A 27975-nucleotide genomic window follows, 5' to 3' on the forward strand; every position below is an offset into this window, starting at 1 on the left:
GGCAGGGGTAAGGGTGAGGTTGAAAAAGTTTGTGATCAACTGTATGCAGACATCATTAATAAGCTTAATTCCATCAGAATCCAGCACATATGTATTGAGCATCTAATATGTGCCAGGCAATGTACTAAGCTCTGATGATATAAAAATAATAAAAATATAGACTAGGCTCCTGTCCTCTGGATATAATAGTCTTTGTGGAAGTCAAACACTAAAAGAGCCTCTAAAAGTGTTTTATTACCAAAGAGGAGATATAGGCTACAATGGAAACATAAAACAAGAAGATTTAACTTATACTAGGGATTTGGACCAGAAAGTCCTCTCAAAAGAATGATATCTAAGCTTGAGTAAGAGACTAACCAGGAGGAAAAGGATAGTAAAAGTGAAAGAAACAGTAAAATCCTGAGAGCATGATATGTTTGGAGGAAATATAGGAAATCCATCATGAATGGAGATGGGGATCAAGAGGTGGAAAGTATTGTTAGATGATGCTAAAGAGGTAAGCTGAGGATAGAGGTAATACTTGAACTAGATCTTGAATGAAAAATAGAGTGTTGATATCACAAAGTAGAAGAATAATTCAGGGAGAAACAGAGCTGCATTTACAAAGATGTGTTTTTATAGCCATATTTTGGTAATAACAGGTGTTTAGGATTCACTGGAATCTTTAATGCAGTGGGAAAGAATGGAGCTAAATAAGTCGGTAGATATCAGATCATAAAGCATCTTGATAGATAGGATCTAAAATTTGACTTTGTAGTGATATGGGAAGAGGTATTGAAGGGCTTCAATTAAGGAAAATTTATAAATGAATTCATGCTTGAAAAAATTGACACTAGTGAGAGTAGATAGATTTAAAAACTGTTAAAATTCTGCTATACTATCTAGGAAAAGATGGTAAAGGCTGAAGTGTTAGTGCTATCAGTGCAGATGAAGATAAAGAAAAAAATTGAGAACTCTTTAAGAACTAAAGTTGGCATAATTAATGATTCATTCTTTGGTTAGAAGGGATGAAATGAGAACACAGGAATGAAGCTCAGGATCCAGGCTTAAACGATTGAGTTGGTGCTGTGACTGCTCATCAGGAAAACATACACTGGAGACAGCAGAAGCAAGAAGACCTAAAATCCTGCAGCCTGTGGAACAAAAAAACCACATTCACAGAAAGATAGACAAGATGAAAAGGCAGAGGGCTGTGTACCAGATGAAGAAACAAGATAAAACCCAGAAAAACAATTAAATGAACTGGAGATAGGCAACATTCTAGAAAAAGAATTCAGAATAATGACAGTTAAGATGATCCAGGACTTCGGAAAAAGAAGGGAAGCAAAGATTGAGAAGACACAAGAAATGTTTAACAGAGACCTAGAAGAATTAAAGAACAAACACCTAGAAGAATTAAAGAACAAACAAACAGAGATGAACAATAAAATAACTGAAATGAAAAAATACACTAGAAGAAATCAATAGCAGAATAACTGAAGCAGAAGAACAGATAAGTGACCTGGAAGACAGAATAGTGGAATTCACTGCCACAGAACAGAATACAGAAAGAGGAATGAAAAGAGATGAAGACAGCCTAAGAGACTTCTGGGACAACATTAAATGCAACAACATTCGCATTATAGGGGTCCCAGAAGGAAAAGAGAGAGAGAAAGGAACCGAGAAAATACTTGAAGAAATTATAGTCAAAAACCTCCCTAACATGGTAAAGGAAACAACCACCCAAATCCAGGAGGCTCAGAGAGTTGCAGGCAGGATAAGCCCAAGGAGAAACACACAAAGACACATAGTAATCAAATTGACAAAAATTAAACACAAAAAAAAATTACTGAAAGCAACAAGGGAATAATGACAAATAACATACACGGGAACTCTCATAAGGTTAACAGCTGATTTCTCAGTAGACACTCTACAAGCCAGAAGGGAGTGCAATGATATATTTAAAGTGATGAAAGGGAAGAAACTACAACCAAGATGATTCTAGCCAGCAAAGATCTCATTCAGATTCGATGGAGAAATCAAAAGCTTTACAACAAGCAAAAGTTAAGAGAATTCAGCACCACCAAACCAGCTCTACAACAAATGCTAAAGGACCTTCTCTAAGTGGGAAACACAAGTGAAGCAAAGGACCTATAAAAACAAACCAATAACAATTAGGAAAATGGTAATAGGAACATACATATCGATAATCACCTTAAATGTGAATGGATTAAATGCTCCAACCAAAAGATTCAGGCTCGCTGAATGTATACAAAAACATGACCTATATATATGCTGTCTACAAGAGACCCACTTCAGACCTAGGAACACATACAGACTGAAAGTGAGGGGATTGAAAAAGATATTCCATGAAAACGGAAATCAAAAGAAAGCTGGAGTAGCAATACTCATATCAGAAAAAATAGACTTTAAAATAAAGAATGTTACAAGAGACAAGGAACGACACTACATAATGATCAAGGGATCAATCTAAGAAGAAGATACAAAATTATAAATATATATGCACCCAACATAGGAGCACCTCAATACATAAGGCAACTGCTAACACCTATAAAAGAGGAAATTGACAATAATACTGGGGGACTTTTTTTTTTTTTTTTTTTTTCTGGGGGACTTTAACACCTAACTTACACCAATGGACAGATCATCCAAACAGAAAATCAATAAGGAAACACAAACTTTAAATGGTAGACCAGATAGATTTAATTGATATTTATAGGACATTCAATCCCAAAAGAGCAGATTACACTCTCTTAACAAGCGCACATGGAAAATTCTCCAGGATAGACCAAATCTTGGGTCACAAATCCAGCCTCAGTAAATTAAAGAAAATTGAAATCATATTAAGCATCTTTTCTGACCACAACACTATGAGATTAGAAATCAATTACAGGGAAAAGAACGTAAAAAACACAAACACATGGAGGCTAAACAATACGTTACTAAATAACCAAGAGTTCACTGAAGATATCAAAGAGGAAATCAAAAAATACCTGGAGACAAATGACAATGAAAACATGATGATCCAAAACCGACAGTATGCAGCAAAAGCAGTTCTAAGAGGGAAGTTTATAGCAATACAGACCTACCACAAGAAAAAAGAAAAATCTCAAATAAACAATCTAAACTTACATCTAAAGTAACTAGAGGAGGAAGAGCAAACAAAACCCAAAGTTAGTAGAAGGAAAGAAATCACAAAGATCAGAGCAGAAATAAATGAAATAGAAACAAAGAAAACAATAGTAAAGATCAATAAAACTAAAAGCTGGTTCTTTCAGAGGATAAACAAAATTGATAAACCATTAGCCAGACTCATCAAGAAAAAGAGGGAGAGGACTCAAATCAATAAAATTAGAAATGAAAAAGGAGAAGTTACAACAGACAGCGCAGAAATACAAAGCATCCTAAGAGACTACTACAAGCAACTCTAGGCCAATAAAAATGGACAACCTGGAAGAAATGGATAAATTCTTAGAAAGGTATAACCTTCTAAGACTGAACCAGGAAGAAACAGAAAATATGAATAGATCAATCACAAGTAATGAAATTAAAACTGTGATTAAAAATCTTCCAACAGGGCTTCAGTGGTGCCGCAGTGGTTGAGAGTCCGCCTGCCAATGCAGAGGACACAGGTTCATGCCCTGGTCCGGGAGGATCCCACATTCCACGGAGTGGCTGGGCCTGTGAGCCATGGCTGCTGAGCCTGTGCATCCAGAGCCTGTGCTCCATAACAGAAGAGGCCACAACAGTGAGAGGCCCACATACCACAAAAAAAAAAAAAAAAAAAAAAATTTCCAACAAACAAACGTCCAGGACCACATGGCTTCACAGGTGAATTGTATCAAACATTTAGAGAAGAGCTAACACCCATCCTTCTCACACACTTTCAAAAAAATTGCAGAGGAAGGAACACTCCCAGACTCACTCTATGAGGCCACCATCACCCTGATACCAAAACCAGACAAAGATACTACAAAAAAAGAAAATTACAGACCAATATCACTGATGAATATAGGTGCAAAAACCCTCAACACAATACTAGCAAACATAATCCAACAACACATTAAAAGGATCATACACCATGATCAAGTGGGATTTATCCCAGGGATGCAAGGATCCTCCAATATATGCAAATCAATCAATGTAAAACACCATATTAACAAATTGAAGAATAAAAACCATATGATCATCTCAATAGATACAGAAAAAGATTTTGACAAAATTTGACACCCATTTATCATAAAAACTCTCTAGAAAGTTGTCATAGAGGGAACCTACCTCAACGTAATAAAGGCTATATAAGACAAACCCACAGCAAACATCATTCTCAATGGTGAAATGAAAGCATTTCCTCTAAGATCAGGAACAAGACAAGGATGTCCACTCTTGCCACTATTATTCAACATAGTTTTGGAAATCCTAGCCACAGCAATCAGAGAAGAAAAAGAAATAAATGTAATACAATTTGGAAAAGAAGAAGTAAAACTGCCACGCTTTGCAGATGACATGATACGATACATAAAGAATCCTAAAGATGCCAGCAGAAAACTACTAGACCTAATCAATGAGTTTGGTAAAATTGCAGGATACAAAATTAATGCACAGAAATCTCTTGCATTCCTATACACTAATGATGAAAAATCTGAAAGATAAATTAAGGAAACACTACCATTTACCATTTCAACAAAAATAATAAAATACCTAGGAATAAACCTAACTAGGGAGACAAGACACCCTTATGCAGAAAACTGTAAGACACTGATGAAAGAAATTAAAGACGATACCAACAGATGGAGAGATATACCATGTTCTTGGACTGGAAGAAGCAAGATTGTGAAAATGACTATATTACCCAAAGCAATATACAGATTCAATGCAATCCCTATCAAATTACCAATGACGGTTTTTACAGAACTAAAACAAAAGAATTAAAATTTGTATGGAGACACAAAAGACCCCAAATAGCAAAACCAGTCTTGAGTGAAAAAAACGGAGCTCAAGGAATCAGACTCCCTGACTTCAGACTGTGCTACAAAGCTACAGTAATGAAGAAAATATGGTACTGGCAAAAACCAGAAATATAGATGAATGGAACAGGATAGAAAGCCCAGAGATAAACCCACACACTTATGGTCAACTAATCTATGAGAAAGGAGGCAAGGATACACAATGGAGAAAAGACAATCTCTTCAATAAGTGGTTGTGGGAAAACTGGACAGCTACATGTAAAAAATGAAATTAGAGCACTCCCTAGCACCATACACAAAAATAAACTCTAAATGGATTAAAGACCTAAATGTAAACATGGCACTATAAAACTCTTAGAGGAAAACATAGGAGGAACACTCTTTGACATAAATCACAGCAAGATCTTTTTTGATCCACCTCCTAGTGTAATGGAAATAAAAACAAAAATAAAGAAATGGGACCTAATGAAACTTCAACGCTTTTGCACAGCAAAGGAAGCCATAAACAAGACGAAAAGACAACCCTCAAAATGGCAGAAAATATTTGAAAATGAATCATCGGACAAAGGATTAATCTCCAAATATATAACCAGCTCAGGCAGCTCAATATTAAAATAACAGACAACCCTATCCAAACATGGGCAGAAGACCTAAATAGACATTTCTCCAAAGGAGACATACAGATGGCCAGGAAGCACATGAAAACTGCTCAACATCACTAATTATTAGAGAAATGCAAATCAAAAGTACAATGAGGTATCACCTCACACCAGTTAGAATGGGTATCATCAGAAAATCTACAAACAACAAATGCTGGAGAGGGTGTGGAGAAAAGGGAACCCTCTTGCACTGTTGGTGGAATGTAAATTGATACAGCCACTATGGAGAGCAGTATGGAGGTTCCTTAAAAAACTAAAAATGGAATTGCCACATTATCCAGAAATCTCTCTACTGGGCATATATCCAGAGAAAACCATAATTCAAAAAGACACATGCACCCCAGTGTTCATTGCAGCACTATTTACAATAGCCAGGTCATGGAAGCAATCCAAAGGTCCATCGGCAGACGAATGGATAAAGAAGATGTAGTACATATATACAATGGAATATTACTCAGCCACAAAAAGAAATGAAACTGGGTCATTTGTTGAGACGTGGGTGGATCTAGAGACTGTCATACAGAGTGAAGTAAGTCAGAAAGAGAAAATCAAATATGGTATGTTAACGCATATATGTGGAACCTAGAAAAATGGTACAGTTGAACCAGTTTGCAGGGCAGAAATAGAGACATAGATGTAGAGAACAAACTTATGGACACCAAGGGGGGAAAGTGGTGGGTGGGGTGGTGGTGGTGGTGTGACGAACTGAGCGATTGGGATTGACATGTATACACTAATGTGTGTAAAATGGATTACTAATAAGAACCTGCTGTATAAAAAAAGAAAAGAAAGAAAAACATACACTGAAAGAGAAGTAGTTTTGGTGTTCAATACTGAACATTTTTATTTGGGATGTTTTGGTCCATGTAACAGGCTACAGGATGTGTTGAACCAGAGCTCAAGGGAAAGGTCTTTCAAGGGAAAGTTAGAGTCAAAAAAATAAGTAAAATTTCTCAGTGAATATGTAGATTAAGAAACAAGGAAAGCCAGAAAATGACTCAGAAAGCATTCCTTTGTACAGAATGAGGAGACATTCAAGCCACCTGACAGGAAGAGGGAGACCAAGAAGTATATGTGAAGTACAACACAAAAGCCAAAGGAGAAGGCATTTTCATTATAGGAAGTGCGAACTACATGCTCAAATATGACATAAGAAAGGATGGAGAAAAAGGAGGATTTGGCAATTAAGAAGGAGGTCGAGGGGATCTTTGTCAGAATGCTTTCGGGGGTCTTACATTTAGAGAAAGGTAAGGGCTCACACGATAATGTGATAAAACCAATCAGACTGAAGCTTGAGTGAAGTGGAGGAGGAAGCTGTGGTGGAAATTGGGGTATTACAGTTTCATATTGCTGAGGTAGAATGTATCAGCATGTGATCATGGGAGGGGGTTGTGAAGGGGGAATTGGGGTGTCAATCACTGAATTAGGGAGGTGAGCAAATTACCAACATGGGCACTGCAGTCATTCAAAATGAAACAGAAGGGGATGGAGAGAAATACTTTTGGACAGCTGTCTTTGACCTTGAAGAATGTAAAGGATTAAACATGAAGATTGAGAGTAGTGAAAAATATGGGGCAGATTGTAGCTGAAAGCATGCATCTCTGAAGATGGGTTTAAGAAGTAGGTCCAGGAGAAAACCTTTGTAGCAGTAAGGGTAAATGATTGGAAGGCTAACAATGCTTCTACTTTGTGACTGTGGTCTCAAAAAGCTGAACAAGTTCTATCTGAGAGTGTGCAACCACAGCAGTATCACCAATGACAAGGCCAAACTTTATTTTAGGAGAGATTAAAATATTTTAAAATTTATTTATAATGGAGCAAATTTCCAGAAGGAACAGCAGAAAGAGTTTAGATAAAGGCCAGAAGTTCAAGAAGAAGTAAGCCAAAGAGGAGAACAGCAAACCAGTGAACTAAGGAAATTTCATCTTGGCCAAGGTCCAAATAAAGGCCAGGATGAGGGAATAAATAGGAACAGCTTCAATTCACACTTTCAGATGGAAATCTGTCATAAATTGTTTTATAGCTGGAAGTTCATGAACTTTCCAAGTGTGGAACTTGTTGGCTAATTTCTGAAATGACTCTTTCTCAGTCTGTGTTGAGTTGAGACAGAGAGATAATTCACACATTTGCTAAGTGTCTGTTCTTGCTGTGAGAAGCAACCTGTATTTGACCATTGGTGTGCCATATTCTTATGGCTGCATTACACATATCTCATGGACATAGCTCTGTACATGCCAAGCTTGTGCTCTACTTCATAAGCTTATTTCTACATTCAGTCCCAACTCATGTTAATATCTTACACAGATGTGAGTTTTCATAGTCAATTTGAATGGCAAAATTGCCATAATAATTATAGATAGGAGGAACATAGCTTAGAGATTTTTGACCAACGAACAGGACTGAGACCACATTCTATCTTCCCTTTGTTTAACCTGTATGAAAAGATATTTTGACATTCCACTGAGCTGCTCTGATTTTTTTTAAGTTAATCTGATTATTTTTTTCCCATTTTCTCAACATTGGGTGAGTTCCATTTCTTTTTCTGATTTCGTTAGCTGCCAGAGCGCACACACACACACAAAAACAACCTTTCATTTTCCTCTCAAACCATGCACTGACATTTTTTATGCTTCGGCAATCCACACACAGATCACTCCCTCAGCATGGCTGCCTCATTAAGGAATACAGACAGAGGGATTCAGAGCCTCACCTCCCAAAGGAAGAATTAGAGCCGTCACACAGCCTGTCCCCTGGGTTTGCAAGGGAAATGGCTTTACCCCAGCCCTCTCATATTGGCTAAAGCATGTCCAACATGTCAGAATCTGCTTGGATTTACTGACACAGCCCTCACCTGGGAGAGACAGCAAAGCATGTGGGGCGTAGGGGAGAGAAGGGCCGGGTAGATAACCAGAACCTCGTTATTGTCATCATTTGCAAGCTCAGCCTGCTTCATCCTTCCGTAATGGAGTATGAAACGGGAGCCACACTGTCCCCTGTTAATCAGCATAGCACTCGGCCTGGGTGGCATCACGTTTGGTACCCAAGGTCTGCATCTCAGGACAATGTGAGCAGCAACAATGGTTTGAATTGGGACTTGGGGAGATAATGGAGCAGGGGGAAACCCTCTCTAGCTCAGTGCCTATATGTAAGTTGATCTTCAATCTCTTTGCAGTTATTTCAGGGATTGGACTTCATCACCATGAGAAGGACCTTCAGCCCTATTGAGGTTGTCATGATGCCTAAAATTATCACAGTGTAAAGGCATTGGAGTCTCCCAGCTTAAGAGCATATTAGTTACCCTCTAAATTGTAGAAATGTGACATGAGACAGATTAATAGGAGAAAATCAAACAGAAGTTTAATAACATGTATACACGGGAGAGACCCAGAAAAACTAAGTAACTCACCAAAATGGCTAAAATCCTAGCATTGAATACTATCTTCCACTAAAGACAAAAGAATATGTTAAGAGTAATTGTTTGGGACTTCAGAGGGAGGAAAGCTGTTCACGTGGAGATGGGAAAGCAAAGGTTTGCTAAACAAATATTTGCTAAGCCATGCAGAGCCAATGGACCACTGAGTAGACCCTGATCTCTAGGCCCTAGCCCATATTCTTTGCAGATATCTCTGGTGATAGCTCTACTCTGGGAACAGTCCCTCCATCTAATTTTTTTTTAGTCAGTTAGGAGAAAGGTCAATGTTTCTTCCTTAGTCTTTTGGGCTTTGATCTTTTCTTAGCTTGAAATAATCCTCATGCCAAAGAGATATTTTGGGGTGACAAGTTTTGCTCTGCTACAGCTGCTAAAAAAACACTAAGTGAGGAAAATAGGAGGGGAACTCCTAAAGGTCCAGTTTTACCCAAATATGAAGGCTTTTCCAGAAATTATCTTGAAGGGCAATGAGATGAGGATTTAGCAGCAAAACTCAGAACCTCAGTTAGATGATAGCTTTCTATTATAGTATGGAGAGTATAAGTATATGATAAAAAATATTCATGGGCAAAACAGCATTGGCAATACTTTTATAATAATTAATTGAGACAATTTCCAGAGAATAATATATTATGTTTATCTCTCGCTTACACAGAGACATGTGTGCATGCACATGTATACACAGACATGTACTCTCACTTTCCTTGAAGTCATACACTCACTTCAGGGTCCTTTTTTTAGCGTCTCTCTCAGGGGTCCTCTTTATCTTTCTTTTCCTTCTCTCTTTCCCCCTCCAACTTTGGTCTCAGTTTAGTTTCCTAACTCAAAGGATCTCTCAATTGCCCAGGCAAAATTATGAAATAAGCTGATGGCACATGGACTTTGATAAAAACTCCAAGATGGCAATATTGATGTGAGATGACCAAGAGGTCATATTTGGAGCTTAATGTGGAAGAAATGTATTGAACTAATGTTGGAAAGACTTATTAAAACAAATGAATGTTGACTCAGTGTCAGCATATGTCCTAGGCTCTGAGAATGTATCTGTGACTAAGACAGAGAAGAATCTTGCCATCATGGAGCTTTCCTCCTCATGGGAGAAACAGATAACAAACAAGTCAGTATAAAATATAATACATTCTAAAAACTAATAGATTCCATTAAAAAATTACCTGCAATGAGATAAAATTACCTGGAGGTAGGAGGTATAGAATACTTTGAACAGAGAGGCCAGGGTGGCCTTTCTAAGGAGGTGACATTTGAGCTGAGACAGAAAGCTTACACCAATGACAACCATTAGTTATTGAAAGCAGAGTATGTTATCTATATTCCTGAAAAATATTGTCATCACCTTCTTTTATCCTACAAATGAACACAAATTTCCCTGTGCCTAACAGGGCGAATATGTTAGTTAAATTGAAATCTGGCTAGGTAACAGATAAATCCCGAGATTTCAGTGATTCGAGGCATAAAAAGTTTTTTATTAATTAATTAATTAACTTTTGGCTGCATTGGGTCTTCTTTGTTGCGAATGGGCTTTCTCTAGTTGCTGCGAGCCGAGGCTACTCTTCGTTGTGGTGTGCAGGTTTCTCATTGCAGTGGCTTCTCTTGTTGTGGAGCATGGGTTCTAGGCACATGGGCTTCAGTAGTTGTGTCATGCAAGCTCTAGAGCGCAGTCTCAGTAGTTGTGGAGCATGGGCTTAGTTGCGCTGTGTCACGTGAGATCTTCCTGGACCAGGGATCGAACCCATGTCCCCTGCATTGGCAGGTGGATTCTTAACCACTGCACCACCAGGGAAGTCCCTTGAGGAAAAAAAGTTTTATTTCTTGTTCGCCTAAGGTCCAAACCAAGGCTAGAGGCAACTGGGATCAAGGTGACCCAAAGTAATTTTGGACACTGTCACTTATCTGGCAGAGGGGGAAGAGAAAGTATGGAAGATATATTTTAAGGGCCAAGCAGTTCATCACATTTCATTAGCTGGAATTCAGTCACATGGCCATACCCAAAGGTAATGAAGGCTGGGGGAGATCTTCTAGTTGTTTGCCTAGTGATCATTTGATAAAAACTTGCCTAGTCTCTACCCCCAGGAGGCAGTAGGAAAAATTATCTTACACTTTGAAAAGAGCATCTAGATTATTAAAAGGAGGACTGACTAGGCCAAGAGTCCAATAAATATGTTTATTCACTCTAGGGGATGAAGAGCTAATGAATTTTTCAAACATTAGCAATGATAGCAGTAGTAATAATATAATAATGCTTTAATGAACATTAACTCATTTGACCTTCATAACCTCATATGCTGGTTACATAGGCAGAGCAAATGTATTATTTACATTTGAGAAAAATGAACTGAGAACCAAAAAATTCTTTTAGAACTGAAAAAATCTAACATAGTATTTAATATAAATCCATCATTACATAGTTGAGAAAATTCTCATCAAAAGTGGCGATGCAGCTTGCCCCATCTGTAATTAGCCATTGGTCAAACTGAGCCTTCAGTGGGGGTCTTATCACTTATAAATCAATGATTTCTCTTTGTTTCTTTTCCCTTTAGTAGGGTATGTTGCAACATCTAAAATAAGTGTTAGTCACAGGGGTGTTGGCAAAGGGGAAGGGCTGGTAAAAGATGCAGATTTCTGGGCATAACACCCCAAAACTGAATCCACAGACCTGGAGTCAGGCCCATGAATTTGCAGGTGCCTGAGGGGTCACCCTATGGAAAACACTGTTACAGTCATTGTCGTAGACTCTCCTAGGAAGCTCCTGACTCTGCTGTTGGAGATTGGATGTGCCTAACACAGACAAAAATAAAGTTCATAATAATAAAAAACTAAAATATGAAAACTTAAAATTTAACTAAAACCCATAAAAATGGGGATATTATCTAATTCCTAGAAATCAAAGAACTTTCTAAATTTAAAGGTATGAAACATATAAGATAAAATGTAGTCATGACTATAATATTTTTAATTGTATAAATCAACAATATTATCAGCAAATTTTCTTAATTTTAAGGTTTTTTGTTATGACTTTATTACTGGTTAGAATGATCACTGGTTCTTCATTCAACATATAAAAATTATAGAAAAGCACAAAGAAAAAAGTTAAAACCTGAAATACAGGTACTCTGAGATAATTAACATAAATCTTTAACATATAGCTTTGTGGTCTTTTGTGTACATACATGCTAACATACATGTACCTGTACATATACATATATATTACACAGTTGGGAATGTTGTTATTATACCATTATATTGGGTTGGCCAAAAAGTTATTTTGAAAAACCCAGAGGAACTTTTTGGTCATCCCAATACCTATTGAAACTATCAAAGATAATTTTAATAGCTTACATAAAATTCAGAAATATAAATTTAACATAATAATTCAAGAATAAAATATCAGATTATGATAACAAAATGGGGAAATAGAAGTTAATGTAATAATTTCTAAGTCAGGAGTCAAGAGACATTGTTACATGTTTTACATTAACAACTAGGGAGAAGAGACTGAATGTGTTGTTTTTTGACTTACAGGTACCATTTGAAATATTTTTTAACTGGAGTTTGTGACCAATCAATAGCTTAAAAAAATGTTCTCAATAGAATAGAATAGAATAGCGGTACACATATAATAGAGTATTATTCAGCCTTAAATATTAAGAAAATCCTGCCATTTGCAACAACATGGATGAACCTGGAAGACATTATGTTAAGTGAAATGAGACAATCACACAGAAGGGCAAATACTGCATGATTCCAGTATGTGCTCATAGAAGCAGAGAATATGATAGTGGTTGCCAGGGACTAGGGGGCAGGAGAAACAGGCAATTGTTATTCAATGGGTATAAAGTTTTAATTATGCTAGATGAATAAGTTCTAGAGATCTGCTGTACAACATAGGGGCTATAGTTAAGAATACTGTGGACTTGCCTGATGGTGCAGTGGTTAAGAATCTGCCTGCCAATGCAGGGGACACAAGTTCGATCCCTGGTCTGGGAAGATTCCACATGCCATGGAGCAACGAAGCCCATGCACCTGCGCTCTAGAGCCTGCGAGCCAAAACTACTGAAGCCCGCAGATCTAGAGCCCGAGCTCCACAACAAGAGGAGCCACCGCAATGAGAAGCCCACGCACCACAACGAAGAGTAGCCCCTGCTCGCCACAACTAGAGAAAAACCGCACACGGCAACAAAGACCCAATGCAGCTAAAAATAAATAAATAGATAGATTAAAAAAAAAAGCCATAGTGCCTCTAAATATATATCTATATCTATCTATCTATCTATATATATATATATATAGTATTGTGCACTTCCAAATTTGTTGAGGGTAGATTGCATGTTATATGTTCCTATACCACAAAACAACAAAGAAAACAAAAGGACACAAGGAAACTCTAGGAGGTGTTTCATCTATTACCTTGATTGTGATGATGTATCACACGTGTTTGCACATGTCCAAGCTCATTAAATTGTACACATTAAATATATTCAGTTATTTGTGTATCACTTCTACCTCAATAAATATGTTTAAAAACTCAGAGCACATCATATGTAAATAATAGTGAGGATAAACTTTATTTCATTGAACATTTTTCATTATATACCTACACACACACATACACACACACATACAAGCCACAATTTGAAAGCTTCTATACTAGTAGACTAACAACAGGATATATAAACAGAACTTCACTGGAGATTAAAGTAATAAAGAAAAAGAAAAGACTAAACCACCTTTGTAACCTCCCACTTTTTGTTGTTAATGTATAATATCCACAGTCCTCAGAGTTCATCCTACGCCCTCTTTTCTTTCTCACTCCTCAGCTTCTTCTTAGGTAACCTCATAGTTTCAATTGCCATGTAGTCAAGTGTGGTGACAATGCCTAGAACTCTCTCTCAGGCTGCAGACCCACAGCTACCCAACTGCCTCCTGGGTATTTCACTTGCTTCTCACATGAACAAAACTGAACTTATCTCCTCTCACCAACTTGATCCTCCTCTAATGCTCCTTCACTCAGCTTTGCAACACCAACTACACACTTACCCAAAATGAAACCTGGGAATCATACTGACTCCCCTCCTTTTCTTACCCTATCCTGTCTGGGGTTGGGTTTCCTAGAAACAGAGCCTGAGAGGGAGGTCTTTTGTAGTGACTCTGAGAGCATACTATCAAGAGAAGGAGAGTGAAAGAAACAGGATGGGACAGGGGAAGAAGCTAAGCAAGGACATGGTCTCAACTGGAGACCAGCTTCATTCACCCTCGTCCTACAAGGAGCTCTGGAGCACAGAGAGGCCAAGGCCAGGAGGCCAACCTCCTGTATCCTCATGTCATTCAGTCACAGGTCACAAGCTGCCAATGGGGAGAGGGTTGTATAATCTCCTAGGTGAGATACCTCTTGTTCCAACAGTCACTGCTCCACAGAAAAGGGTCGCTGAAAGGGATTATCAAACCAACATTTACAGCAGCTGGGGGATGGATACACCTGCCAGCAGGTAAAGGGAACCTGGATAAGGTACCAACAGCAAATACAATGACTCTCATAACAAATTCATCTTTAAAAATCACTGATTTATGTCCTGAATATGATCTTAATCTGTCTGCCTCTCTCCATCTCCAATATCCTACAAAGTGCTTTCACACTTCTGCTCTTTTGGTTGGTCTGGTTCCTCTGCTTGGAATGCTTTTATCCACACGTGAATGCTTATGCATCTTTCCAGTGCAAGTTCAAATGTCACCTCTTTTCTATAATCTTTGCTGATTCATCTCTCCTTCTACTGAAATAGAAGGAAATAAACTCATTTGTGTTCCTATTTTACTTTATATATTCACCAATTATTAGACTTAGATACAAATAACTCAGCACAAGGAATGGTTTCCCCTTTAGATGATGGTACAGCATCTCCTTAGATCAGAGATTGTGTCATTAATTTCTGTATCTGTGGTGTGACTCACAGTCCCTGACACACAGCAGGTGCTCAATAAATGTCTGAACATAACTCTACAGTGTATGTAACGAGTAATGGGCATTGAAGCTGAATTGGAAATCTGGTACTGACACACCACTTCTTCCCATCTCTTCCCAAATGCCACCCATCTGTTAACGCAAGTTCAACTGACCTATTCTCTGTTCCATTTCTTACTGATCTATTTATTTTCTGATATCTTAGAAAAGTTCATGATGCCACACCATTTTGCATAGGACAATGTGTGAAAGTCTTAGAATAAGTTCTAATTATTTCATATGTGACTCCTTGAAAGCTAGAGCCTTGTCTTATAACTCTGTGTATTGAATTGTGTGCAGTGATAAAAACCGAGGGCTCAATAATTCTTTCTGAATTGGTTATGGCAGGAAATATTGATACTTGGATATGGAGGCTGTGGAGTTTGGAAGAAGTAGTCAAAGCAGAAGAGAGTTTACACAGAAGGTAGATCATCAGTATCAATTACTACATCCTGGCCTCCAACATGACTGCATGGGTACATCTGACTGTGCACTCCCTAAGCCATCCGACCTAGGAGAGGAGTTGCACCTGATTTTTTGTTGAACAACATAGCTGCCTACTGCAGGAAGTGTTGCTATGGCCACATGGCCCTTGTTCAAAGTTAGGACACGTGGTAGCCCTTTCACAGTTTAGAAGAGAGAGAGAAAAAAGATAATCCTGTAAACTTGGGAACAGCACTGCACCCTGGGATCTGAACTGATTTTTTCTCTCTCTCACCTGAGTCTGCATGCTGCAGGGCTAGCAGGCAGACTGGGATCAATAAGACATGAGTCCTCTATTAAAGACAACATAAAACTTATTTTGGAGGTGGAGTGAGAGACTGAAAGTCTGGTGTTTGTAGGATTGAGAGACTGATGGAGTCTGTAGCACGAGGACACTGAGAGTAGGTCCTTTTTCTGGTACCTTGCCCACACCCTCCCTCTGTGCCATGGTTCCCTCTGCCCATTGCTCATAGCGATAGGGCATTTACCCAACGGTCTCATGGCTAAACCTGAACGGGCCTGTTAAAGAGGGAGAAGAGAGGGACTTCCCTGGTGGCGCAGTGGTTAAGAATCCACTTGCCAATGCAAGGGGAGATGGGTTCGATCCCTGGTCTGGGAAGATCCCACATGCCGCAGAGCAACTAAGCCCCTGCATCACAACCACTGAGTCTGCGCTCTGGAGCCCGCGAGACACAACTACTGAAGCCCGCGTGCCTAGAGCCTGTGCTCCACAACAAGCGAAGCCACCGCAGTGAGAAGCCCCAGCACCACAATGAAGAGTAGCCCCCGCTCACCACACTCAACAATGAAGAAAGCCCACACTCAACAATGAAGACCCAATACAGCCATAAATAAATAAATAAATTGATAAATTGATAAAAAAAAAAAAAAGAGGGAAAGGATATATCAGGTTTTTTTGTTTGTTTGTTTTTTTCAGTATCCATACACTCCTGCTGAGTTTTGGCTTCCCTGTCTGCAAAATGAGGATAATAATACCTAATTCTAGAAAACAATTGCACAGTAAGATTTATGCACATAGTCAGTGTTTAATAAACATTAATGTCTCTTCCTTTCTCTGGTTCTCATTGGAAGTTCAGCTCTGATTTGCACGTGGTTTCATGGGACACTCTGCTTCCTTCCTTCCTCCTGGGCTCAACCTAGATTTGAATTGTTTCAGCCTATTTTGGCCTTGCTTTCTTTGGAATCATGTAGCATATGGAGTTATAAACACCATGCAGCACTTGATGGTGGGTCCTTGTTTACTGCACTCTTTTGGCTTCATGCATGTAACTTTGACTTCCCTGGGTAAGGTCCAGGAGCACATTTAGTTGACAACATAAGCTCCTTGAGTATATGGACCAGGCTCATCTGGTATCCCCAGGCCTGAGCGCTATGCTCAAGAAATATTTGTTTAGATTCCACATACAAGTGATCTCAAAAAAATGATACAAATGAACTTATTCATAAATCAGAAATAGACCTACTGACATAGAAAACAAACTTATGGTTATCAATGGGAAAATGTCAGGGAGGAATAAATTAGGAGTGTGGGATTAACAGATACACAGATACACACTACTGTATACAAAATAGATAACCAACAAGGACCTACTATATAGCACAAGGAACTATACTCACTATTTTGTAATATACTCAATATTTTGAATCACTTTGTGGTATACCTGAAACCAACACAACATTGTAAAAGAAGTATCCCTCAATTTAAATAAATAAATAAATAAAACAAATGTATGTTAAGTGAATGGTAAAGGAATTTGGCTCTATATTTCAAGGTTTGAGTGGAGAATACTGTTTAAATAATAGTGTTTTGGAATATTCAAAGGCCTTTTCAGAACCAAATATGTGAAATGAGTTTTGTTGTATAAAATTCAGATTTCATATCCTTGATAACTAGCTTCGTTCTGGGTACTTTGGAAACTTTAAAGCTCCATACATTTGTGAAGTAGCATGGTTCTAATTACTCATATTTTTAATAGTCATGAATTTAATTTAATCTGATTTTGTTGTAAACAACCATAACCACAGGAGAGAACACACTGACCTGAGAGACAGGAGGCCAAGGTTTGAGACCTATCTTGTTTCCTCCCTACCCATGTGGCGGAGTCAAATCACTTCCTTTCTCTGAGACTGTTTCCTTATCTGTAAAATACTGTTATCTAACGTCTGTTTGGTATCTAATATTCAGTTTGGGAGCTAAAGTCAACTTGTCAGCGTAGCAAAGACTGAAATTTTTGCAACTTTCCAGTCTTCTTTTTTTTTAGTTTATATACAAGAGTGATGTTTTTAATTGCCATGAAAAATATGTCATCAGATGGCAAGGTAAGTTCAGAATAAAACGCATGGCATTCTTTATATCAAGTAGTACCCAAATCACTGGATTTGGAAAAGATCCATTCAGTTAAGTTCTGCTATAATTTCGATCTCAAATCTCTAAATGTTTAATTTTCACATCACAAAAGGAATGTTCCTGGGAACCCTAGAGACTTCTAGAGCAACGTTTTCATTTTATAAATAGTACATGGCAGATCAGAGGTAATAAATGACTAGTCCAATGTCACAAGACCGGTTATAAAGCCAGGACTTGGGTCCATCTCTTTAATTTCAAACCAGTGCTCTTTCCAGCATGCCATACCACTTTCTCGTATAAACACAATTGCTTATCTAGGTGTACACTATGAAACTGTGTGCTTGCTATGAGCCTGTGAAGATCTAGCACCACACATGAATACCATATGTTTCTTTTTGTTCATTTGTTTGTTTGTTTTCAATTGAAAATAGCCATGCTCAGTAAAAAGCTTTGGGGAAAAGAAAATATAAAAATAGAAAGAATGAAAAATATAGAAACCATCTATTATACCAGTATCTAAACCTAGTTACCAAGTTATATGTTCTCTTCCCATCTCCTTTTTTTTTGCGGTACGCGGGCCTCTCACTGTTGTGGCCTCTCCCGTTGCGGAGCACAGGCTCCGGACGCGCAGGCTCAGCGGCCATGGCTCATGGGCCTAGCTGCTCCGCGGCATGTGGGATCTTCCCGGACCAGGGCACAAACCCGCGTCCCCTGCATCGGCAGGCGGACTCTCAACCACTGCGCCACCAGGGAAGCCCCCCATCTCTTTTTAATATGCATTTTTGTACATAGTCATATACATATGAAACATGTAACTGTATATTTCTCTTGTCATTTAAATTATGTCACGGGTTTTCATGTTTTTCTGTTGTAGTCTTCATAAATACCATTTTAACGGCTACATAACATTCTGTTCAACGGGTTTTCCAGTTTATAGAAACATTCTTTACTTTTTGAGCATTTAGGATGTTTACAGTTTTAAAATATATATGAAACACTATAATGAACATCTTTGTGTGTATTTTTTATGCTTTAGATTGTTTCTTTACTGCAAATGCTAAAAAGTGGAGTTGTTAGTTTAAAGGGTACTGATCAACATTTTAAGGTTCTTGATACATTCAGTTAAACTGCTTTACAAGAAGGTATGTGCCAATTTCCACCTCCACATACAATGCATTAAAGTGATTCTATTTTCAAAAAAAGTACATATTTCCAGTAAAGAACAAAGAACCTTATGTATATAATGAAAACATGTACAGAATCTTCTCTAGTAGAGAGTGGAAAATGTCCAAACCCAGGAAACAATTGCTGATGACGCATTTCTGGGACCACAAATTGAAATGGATAAATAACAAAGCAGAGAAATATTTTACAAGCACAATTTGAAAGCCTTTTCATGTATTGCTTTCTCTATAGATAGGAATATATGAAGTTACTGAGCTTTTCTAAAGATTTTTTTCTTTACTGTAACAAAACAAATGAAGAATCACTTAGACAAAACATCAGTGGAAAAAGCAGTAGTCATTTTTCAGGAAGAATGAGTACAATTTGAGGGCATGGGGACGCCCTGCATTTCTAATCATATGGGCTGAACGAATAAGGGGTAACTTCTATGACCCACTGCTCCTCTTCCTCTGCCCCACTTTGTTTCAGGAAAGCTCTGCAGGAAATAGTTGGAAACAGCAATAAGCCTGCCATAGGTTCCCCTCTCCACCAACATCTGTGCTTCTCATCCACTTTCCCCCGAGCACTGCACTCTCCCTGACCTCTACAGCTCTCCAGAATTATTCTCAGCACTAAGTACTGGGAAATGAGACTCCAGAGAACTAACCCAATCGGCCTACACGTGGGGCATGGATTGCCCCATGAACCTACACCAGAGTCCATGCGAGAGAACAAGAAAGGCATCACAAGGTCAGAATCTACCCTAGGTCCTCTAGCTGGGGCTCAGCTTAATTTTATATACCTGCTGGGAGAGGGAAAGAGAACAGTGGAGTGCTTCTACTTTACACATGGTGTGAAAACTGAGGGGTGTAAATATGTACCCAAATCATACCATGGATATACACATTTCTAATTTGATCCCTGTCTCTACTATATATCTAGTGTACAGATAATACATTGAAGTGACTTACAGTACCATGTATGTTTATTTCTTTATTATATGACATTTTCAATTGAGAGAAGACACTGGTACTTTCAAAGGATAAGAAATGAAGAGACTGCAGAAAAAATGTATATATTTTATAATTATTATTATATAATTCTAACTATATACGATTATTTCACAGAGTAATAATATATTTTATCTGTGGACGCATAAGTCAAAAGAACTCTCATCACAATTCCAAGTTCAGGTTCAACACAGCAGTTTTGCCACGTGCCAGAAGCTAAGGGAAGCCCTTGGAGATCCAAGCACTTTAGAAAACATGCACTGCAAGGAGTGCAAAATCTAACCTCGATCCCGACTCTTTGGTCACATAGAATCACATATCTCTCGCATGGGGGAGGGGATAATATACAACCTCCCAAAGGAGCAAGAGGCTACCCATGAATCTACCAGCCAATTTCTATCTTACTCCAGGGTGCCAAGGCTGACCTTTCACCCAGCTCAAAGTGCTCTGCAAGCTCTCGTGAGCAGCGTCTCTTCTCTGTTGCCACTCAGAGGAGGCAGGGAGATTTGGTGATAAAGTGTCCAAGGGCTGACACAGGACAGGAGGACCTGGGAATGTTTATCTGGGGGCATCAGATGCTGATGGCTGGCTTCCGACTTCTCCCAACTAGCCATTCATCTCAGTCCACATTCCCGAGGAATTTCCTGTGCAGCCCTCTCAGCAGCCCTAGATCTCTAACTTGCAGGAGATTCCTCAGGTCACCTTGTAGAACTCCATCTTCAGGTCAGCCTGGGCTATAATTGGTCCTGGTTTCTACTTGCTTTTGTGTTCTCTGCTAGCAGCTGAGCTGCATTCACAAGGGGTAGGAAATCTTCCTGATCTTCGAAAACATTCAAGGAAAGAGGAAATCAAAAACCTCACAACTGAGCTACTGCTCAGGGCCAAGTACTCCACTGATCTGTCTAACTGAAGGGGGGAAGGAATACACCCATGCTGAAGGGACAGGGTTCTGGGGGGAAGGCTCCATAGATCCCTCAGCTGAAACATGACCTCAAAAGGAAGAAGAGGGATTTAGAGAAGAACTAAGGACAAGGACTTGCTTGTGTATGTATTCATTTGCATGTGAAAGGAATACAAACAGATCACAAAGCACTTCTTTATACGTCAGTTCATTCTAGAATTACAACCATGTATTCTCCTCATTTTATTAGAGAAGTAAACTAAGGTTCAGACAGATTGTCTAAGGACTTAAGGTGTCCCCAGATTGAACTGGTTCCAAAGCTCATGCTCTTTTCCTGGGTGTACTTGAGCACGGTACAAGTCATGATGAAGTGGACTTGCCTGAAGGCTGTATCACTAGTGGCAAGAGCACCTATGTGTCCAAAACCTTCCCACTTTGGCCACCACAAAGACATTGCTCTTCCCATCCACCATTCTCTATTCCAATAACTGAAATAGCCTCCAAATGTTTCCACAGCTCTACTCCTGGAGAGTCCCAGGACTGCAGTTCAGCAAAAGCCATCTTCATATCTAGTTTGGCCATGACTTTGTCAAAGAGATTAATTCAAGAAAATGCACCAAGCACCCCAGTCCCAATATCTCTTTCCCCCACTTTTACTACATGTTTTTGAATATCTGCTTGTGATGACCTACAAAAATTCACACTCTCTCAAGCTGAGGGTACTACTTTGCTTTCCCCAACTTCCCAAAGACCATGCTTCTTCCCTTGGAACTTAGCACTATATCTGGTGGCCCTAGTCCTTGCCCTCAAGGTTCCAAAAGCTAACTTGCCTGATTGGTTCAAAGCTGTGTCTCATAACTTCATCTTCTGTACATCACCTGCCAGAACAAACATCTCCTATAGGAATCATGACTACTCATGACTGCAGCCAAGCTCCCATTTTCTCACTTACCTCTAGGTCTGGACACATTCTCTTTGGAACAGAAAATGTAAGAAAAGTGTCTCTAGTCATGTCTTCTAACTCAGGCTTAAGGAAAATGTAGGCATTCTCCACTGTCATCACATCCCACTGCCCTCAGGTCCTGTAGTCTGGAGGTGTCACTATGGACAGAACATGAATGAGTGAGAGTCAGCACATAGAACCATACACGTGGCTCAACAAAGGATTGGTTGTGGACTGTCGGCAGAGCACTGAACTCATCTTGTGTCTGACATGAATGAAGGTCACCCAAGATCAGCACCATTCTGGCAACCCAATTTCTTCGGATTCTGTGCAATAAATACCCCACCAGCCAGCAGGACCAACCTAGGCACAGAATTCCTGCCTGAAACTCAGGGCCAGACACAGGGCTCTGGAACAATTACAGATGTTCCTTGGCACATCCTGTCAACCCAAGAACATAGTTTGAAAAAATATATATGTGTGTGTGTGTGTGTGTGTGTGTGTGTGTGTGTGTGTATGTATGTACATTTAGGGCACAGTTTGGAGAGGTAAAATATAAATGCAGAAAGCCCTGCTCAGATAAAACTGTTCTCAGACCTGGGTCAGTGGAGCCTCTGTGTGTGTGTGTGTGTGTGTGTGTGTGTGTGTGTGTGTGTGTACTCACACTCATTCATTTTGGAGTAGGGATGTGGAGGACCAGAAGGTGCTACAAAGGGTAGAAATGGGAACCACGGTCATGTGGGGCCCCTGTCTGGGCTCTGGGTTCTCTGCTTGTACTGCGCTGCCAGATCCAGCTTTTCCCAGGCATCCGAGAGGGACTTGGAAAGTGTCAGGGAAAGTACCGCAAAGTCCTCTGAGGTACAGATCTTAGGCAACAGCCCTGCTTGCCCAGGTCTGAGGGTGGTGCTGTCTCAGCAGCACTTTCTGTATTTAACTTTTGCCTCCCCAAACTGTGTCCTGAGTGTAACATAGTAAACCTATTGCTTGCCCTAGAGTAGACACTGAATATAAATGATATTTTTCAAATTGGTTAGAATCCTGAGTCTTAAGAAATATTGTAAAAGGCAATAAACCCCAAATCGGGTCCCCATAGCCACAGCAGACCCTGATCGAGATCTCATTAATACTCTTTCTACTAATCCTCAAGAATTAGCAAATACGACTCTATCCTGCTGTGAAACACTCCCCACCTCCAGGGTTCAAGTAAAGACTCAGAAAGAAGAGCCAAAGAAGCCTAGTTAAATGTATCTTTGAATCTAAGCATTGAGTAGCATTTCTAATAAGCCCTCTCAGGCTTAATGGGGCTTTCTGACAATTCCCCATTCCAAACTCCCCTATATGCCTCACCATTTGTGTCTTATAATTCCATCTAGTAGATAATCAAGGTATCACATTCGAAGTCACTTAAGTTTGAATAGGCTTTTCCAGTGAGCTTTGATGGCTTAAACGTTTCGTATCTGCTATGCCTGTGCCTTTCTGAGAGCTCACTGCTCTAGTATAGGTTGGCTTAGACTCAAATGCAAAGAAGCTCATGTTCTCCTTAGAGAGAAGCTTCTCAAGAAAATCTAAAGCAGTCTCCATGGGGCTTTAAATCACTCATCATCGACCTGGTGACCAGACTTTTTCCCTTGGCAGCCATCTCTACCTCTGAAACATCCTAAACCTAGGACTCCTGAGGAGTTTCTAAGAGTAAGAGAGATCTATTCCGTAGCTTACTTCACCTTAGGCAAACAATAGATGTATAATCCTGTGATTTTCCTTTGCAGACAAAGAAATTAACTTTAACTGGTAGCTCTCCCAATTCTGCCCTCCTACGGCGCCTGAAACTGACCCCACCCTGGGGAAAGTTCTGGGCCATTAGCTAGCTTATTGTCATGTTTCCCACCAAGATACAATGCACCTGAAGGTGTCTGACTGCAGAGATCTCTGGAAAGAGAGACTTTTTTAAAGAAGAAGAAAGAGAGCTTTTAAAGGAAGATAGCAAAAAATCAGTTGAATCATGTGTGCAATTGGTCCAAAAGCCCAATGCCCTTAAGACTTGCTGAAGTACCCGCAGGTAGACAGCACCTTCCAGGCAGTTTCTCCACTGCCGAAGAACATTGTGTGAACCAGTGCATCTACCCCCACCCACACTTATCGCGGGCCCTCCCTGATTTCAGTTATTCTCTTGGTCTTGAGCTTACATTCAGCCCTGCACTGTCTGTCTCCTTGCTCTCCCTGAAACAATCGTGGGGAAGGAAGAGTATCCCTAGAACCTGATGCATTAGTTCCCTCGGGCTGCCGTAGCAACGTACCACAAGAGGGGCTGCTTAAAACAAGACCTTTATTCTCTCACAGTTCTGGAACTCCAAGATCAAGGTGTCAGCAGAGTTGGTTCTTTCTGGAGGCTCTGAAGGAGAAACTGTCCTCTCTCCTAGCTTCTGGTGGTTGCCAGCAGCTCTTCACATTCCTTGGTTTTGAGATGCATCACTCCAATCTCTACCCCTGTTGTCAGGTAGCCTTATTCCGTGTCCTCTCTGTGCCATTGTGTCTGAATCTTCCTCTCCTTTCTTACATAAAGATACCAGTCATTGGATTTAGAACTCACCCCAATCTAGTATAATCTCATTTTAACTAATTACAACTGTAAAGACCGTCTTTCCAAATAAGGTCGCATTCTGTGGTCCCAGATGGACAGGAATTTAGGGACAGGGGGACGTTATTCAACCCACTATACTTGGTTTTGGTTTAAACCACCATCAACCCCACTGTTTCTGGTCAATGCTGACTGTGCCAACAGACCCTTCACCATGCAGCTGGGACACTGCCCACTTTCCTCTTTTACTCACCAACAAACGAGCAACAAATGCACTGGCTCTAATTTGTTCTCTGCCCTTCTCAGAAGTGTTTCTGACCTTTCTCGGTAGCCATTGCTGGATTCACACACTGCCTCAACCACCAAAGCACATGTAAGCCTGCCATGAAATTCTTGGTGGGCACATAATGAATAAATGAACTAAGTATATAAACAAAAGGCAGCCTATTCTAATCTGACCCTAGATAAAACAATGAAGTAGGTAAAATTTATTCTCAGAATTCCTGTCCCTAGAGGTCCAAGGCCCCCTTCTACTCCAGGTTCCCAGAGTCTTCAACCAAATTCAGACAATCTCCCATCCCTGCACCTCTTTGACACCCTGGTCTCCCTTTTCCAAAATGTTCTTCAGGCTACAAAAAGGAAACTAAAGTCATTTGGTACATTACTTCATATTACACTATTCATAACTATCAATGGAATTTCTATTTTAACAGAGACTTTTGATACCATAGCCAAAGCAGCCAAGTAATCTGGGCACTTTGGCCAAGTTAGAGACTTACAGGCAATGATTTGGGTCACTAGTAACCACTTTTATACCACACTGGCCCAGTCACTACGCTTGCCCCCATGCAAGGTGTTCTGGACTCTCCCTCTGGAAATAGGCACAGCCCAGGTGCACTCATCTTCTTCCACCTCCTCTGCCTGCACACCTGCTTGTCCAAATGATCTGCTTCTAGTTCTCTCTCTTTCAGGTGACCTTATACCAACTTTTCCATTTTTCTTCCATTCCTTCATTCCCTCTCTAACCCTTGGACAACATTCCTTTTGTCTTATAAAAAAGGGAGGGAGGCTTATTGTTTTTGCCCCTTAGGGAAAAAAAAAATGTTGTCCCTTAGAAAAAATTGTTGTAATTCTAATCATCAGGGACAAGATCAACATGTTCAGGCTATCTGACCTTTAAAATCACTTTTGGGACAGAGTCTCTATTTTCATTTTCTTCCCAGAGATTTAGTGCTGTACAGCTCCCAGTTTTTATTCACTGTCCTTTCAGTCAATTCAATCTCAAGAATTAATTTTTTAGGAGACACTGGAAGAAAGGTCAAAAAATAAAAAAAGAAAAGACCTGGAAGGGCTGCTCTCTGAAATGCATTTATATGGCATTTCACCCAGCAGGACCTCCCTGGTTCTGTTTTCTGGCCCTGCTCCCTAGAGCTTTGTCCCAGACAGATGGGCAAGCTAAAGGGTGAGCCTCCAAGTGGAAGAGAGAGACCTAGGAATCAACCAGTAGCTTCCAGGTGAAATGACACATGTGAATGGCCCTGGTGAAACAATGGCAGCGTTTCTTGTGAGCTTCATCCTGGAGCCCTTCATCATCCAGGCCCAATACAGCTGTACCATGGACCCTCTAGGTCAGCTTTGCACTGGTCTTCCCCATGTAGAAAGCATAAAGGGTCAGTGACAGCACAGATTCCACAGCTGTGTCCATTATTCATCCTCTGATCGGTGACCAAGGGAAGGCTTTTTCATCACCAGATGTGTCTGGTCGGTCTACTACTCTAAATAGATCTATACACAACTAGATTCCATGCTATGTCATTATTAGTTGGCTGAGTTTTTAACCATACTTCCTGGGTCTGGTTTTAAAAAGAGAAGTGTAAGACGTAGCCTCTAATCTATGTTTTAAGGAGAGCCAAGCAACTGTCGCCCATACATACTGCCTGACATTCCATTTGTAATTCTTATCAAAGACCTCAGACCCTCCCATGTCCATCACAGGGGACTTGTTTATTTCAAACAGAGGTACCGTTACACAGAATGACTACTGTTGGGGTCCAAGGTAGGCCACCCCCAAATGTGCCTCAATGGTATATAGATTATTTTGAATTAAAGAAACAGCCAACTTAAAGGGGACACTCTGACTCTCCTTTTTGTCTCCTAGAAAGTAGAAAATATATCTCTCATGTGAAAGGTTCACTCCCTGCATCTGGAGGTAGAAGGATACCCTTATCGCCAAAGATAGGGAACTTAGGACTGACCTAGAAGTCTATATAAACAAACCCTGTTGCTTCTTTAATTTGCTACCCAAAACCCAAACTCTGTTTAGATTCTTCACTAATGGGCACTCAAAACCTAAGTTTCGTTGTCCTGTCAATTCCTTACAAATTTATCGTTTCTTTGTCTAAAAGGTATAGTGGCCTGTTTGGGCCATGCATGAATTAAAATGTTTCTTTTTCTCCTGTTAATCAGTCTGGTGTCAATTTCATTATTAGTCCAGCCACTGGAACTCAAGATGTTAAAAAAAAATAAAATAAACTCAAGATGGGTAGAGGGAGAAATTTCCCCAACCCCACCACCACATAATTTATCCTTCAAACTAGGAACTTTTGAGAGAGAACAAAAAGACACCTCTCATTATTACAACAAAACAATAAGCATGAACCAGAGCTGTTCCAGGAAAACCAGGATGTTGGCTACCTAATTCATTGATCATACAGTCAGTTGAAGTAGAAAGTGGGGAAGGAGTATGGTGACCTGGACTTTGTACCAGGGGTGTCCCAGACCATTTTACGTCTGTTGTTATATCCCCTTGAATTAGGAATAGAACTTTTGGTTTGAGAGCCCTAAACAATGGACTCAAATAAAGGCACCCAGCACAGCAGACCATTAAGAAAATCATATGCCAGTGGTAACGGCCGGAATCAAGGCTGTGGGAAGACTTATAATGGAGTCAGAGTTGGAAACAATAAGGGGAGACTTAGGGCTTGATCTGAGCTTGAGGAAGTAGAGACAATGAGATGTAATATTAAAGGAAATAAAGGTAAGGCATCCCAAACAAGAAGGAATGCTCAGTGATTCAGAAAGAATATTGAAGAAACACACCTTCCTACGAGAGAGGGAAATTTGGGAAGTCAGAAAAGCAGATCAGCTTGTGAAGGGCCTCCATGTGGAGAGGAAGTACAGCATAGTTACTGAGAGTGAAGGGCATGCATTCTGGACTGCCTGACATTGGACCCTAGCTCTACACTTCCTAGGTGTGTGATATAAAGTCTATGCCTTGATTTCCTTATCTGCATAATAGGGATAATGAAAGTATCTTTTCTTAAAGGGTTGTTGTGATGATTAAATGATTAATATATGCAGTGCACTTAGAATTGTTAGAGGTAACTGAGAGTCATTAAGGATTCTAAGAAGGCAAGTGGCAGAAAGAAAATACTCAGGGATGCTAATCAGTGTTCTAGGTTTAGG

This window comes from Phocoena phocoena, chromosome 6 (assembly GCF_963924675.1).
Source record: "Phocoena phocoena chromosome 6, mPhoPho1.1, whole genome shotgun sequence".
In the NCBI taxonomy this organism is placed as follows: Eukaryota; Metazoa; Chordata; class Mammalia; order Artiodactyla; family Phocoenidae; genus Phocoena; species Phocoena phocoena.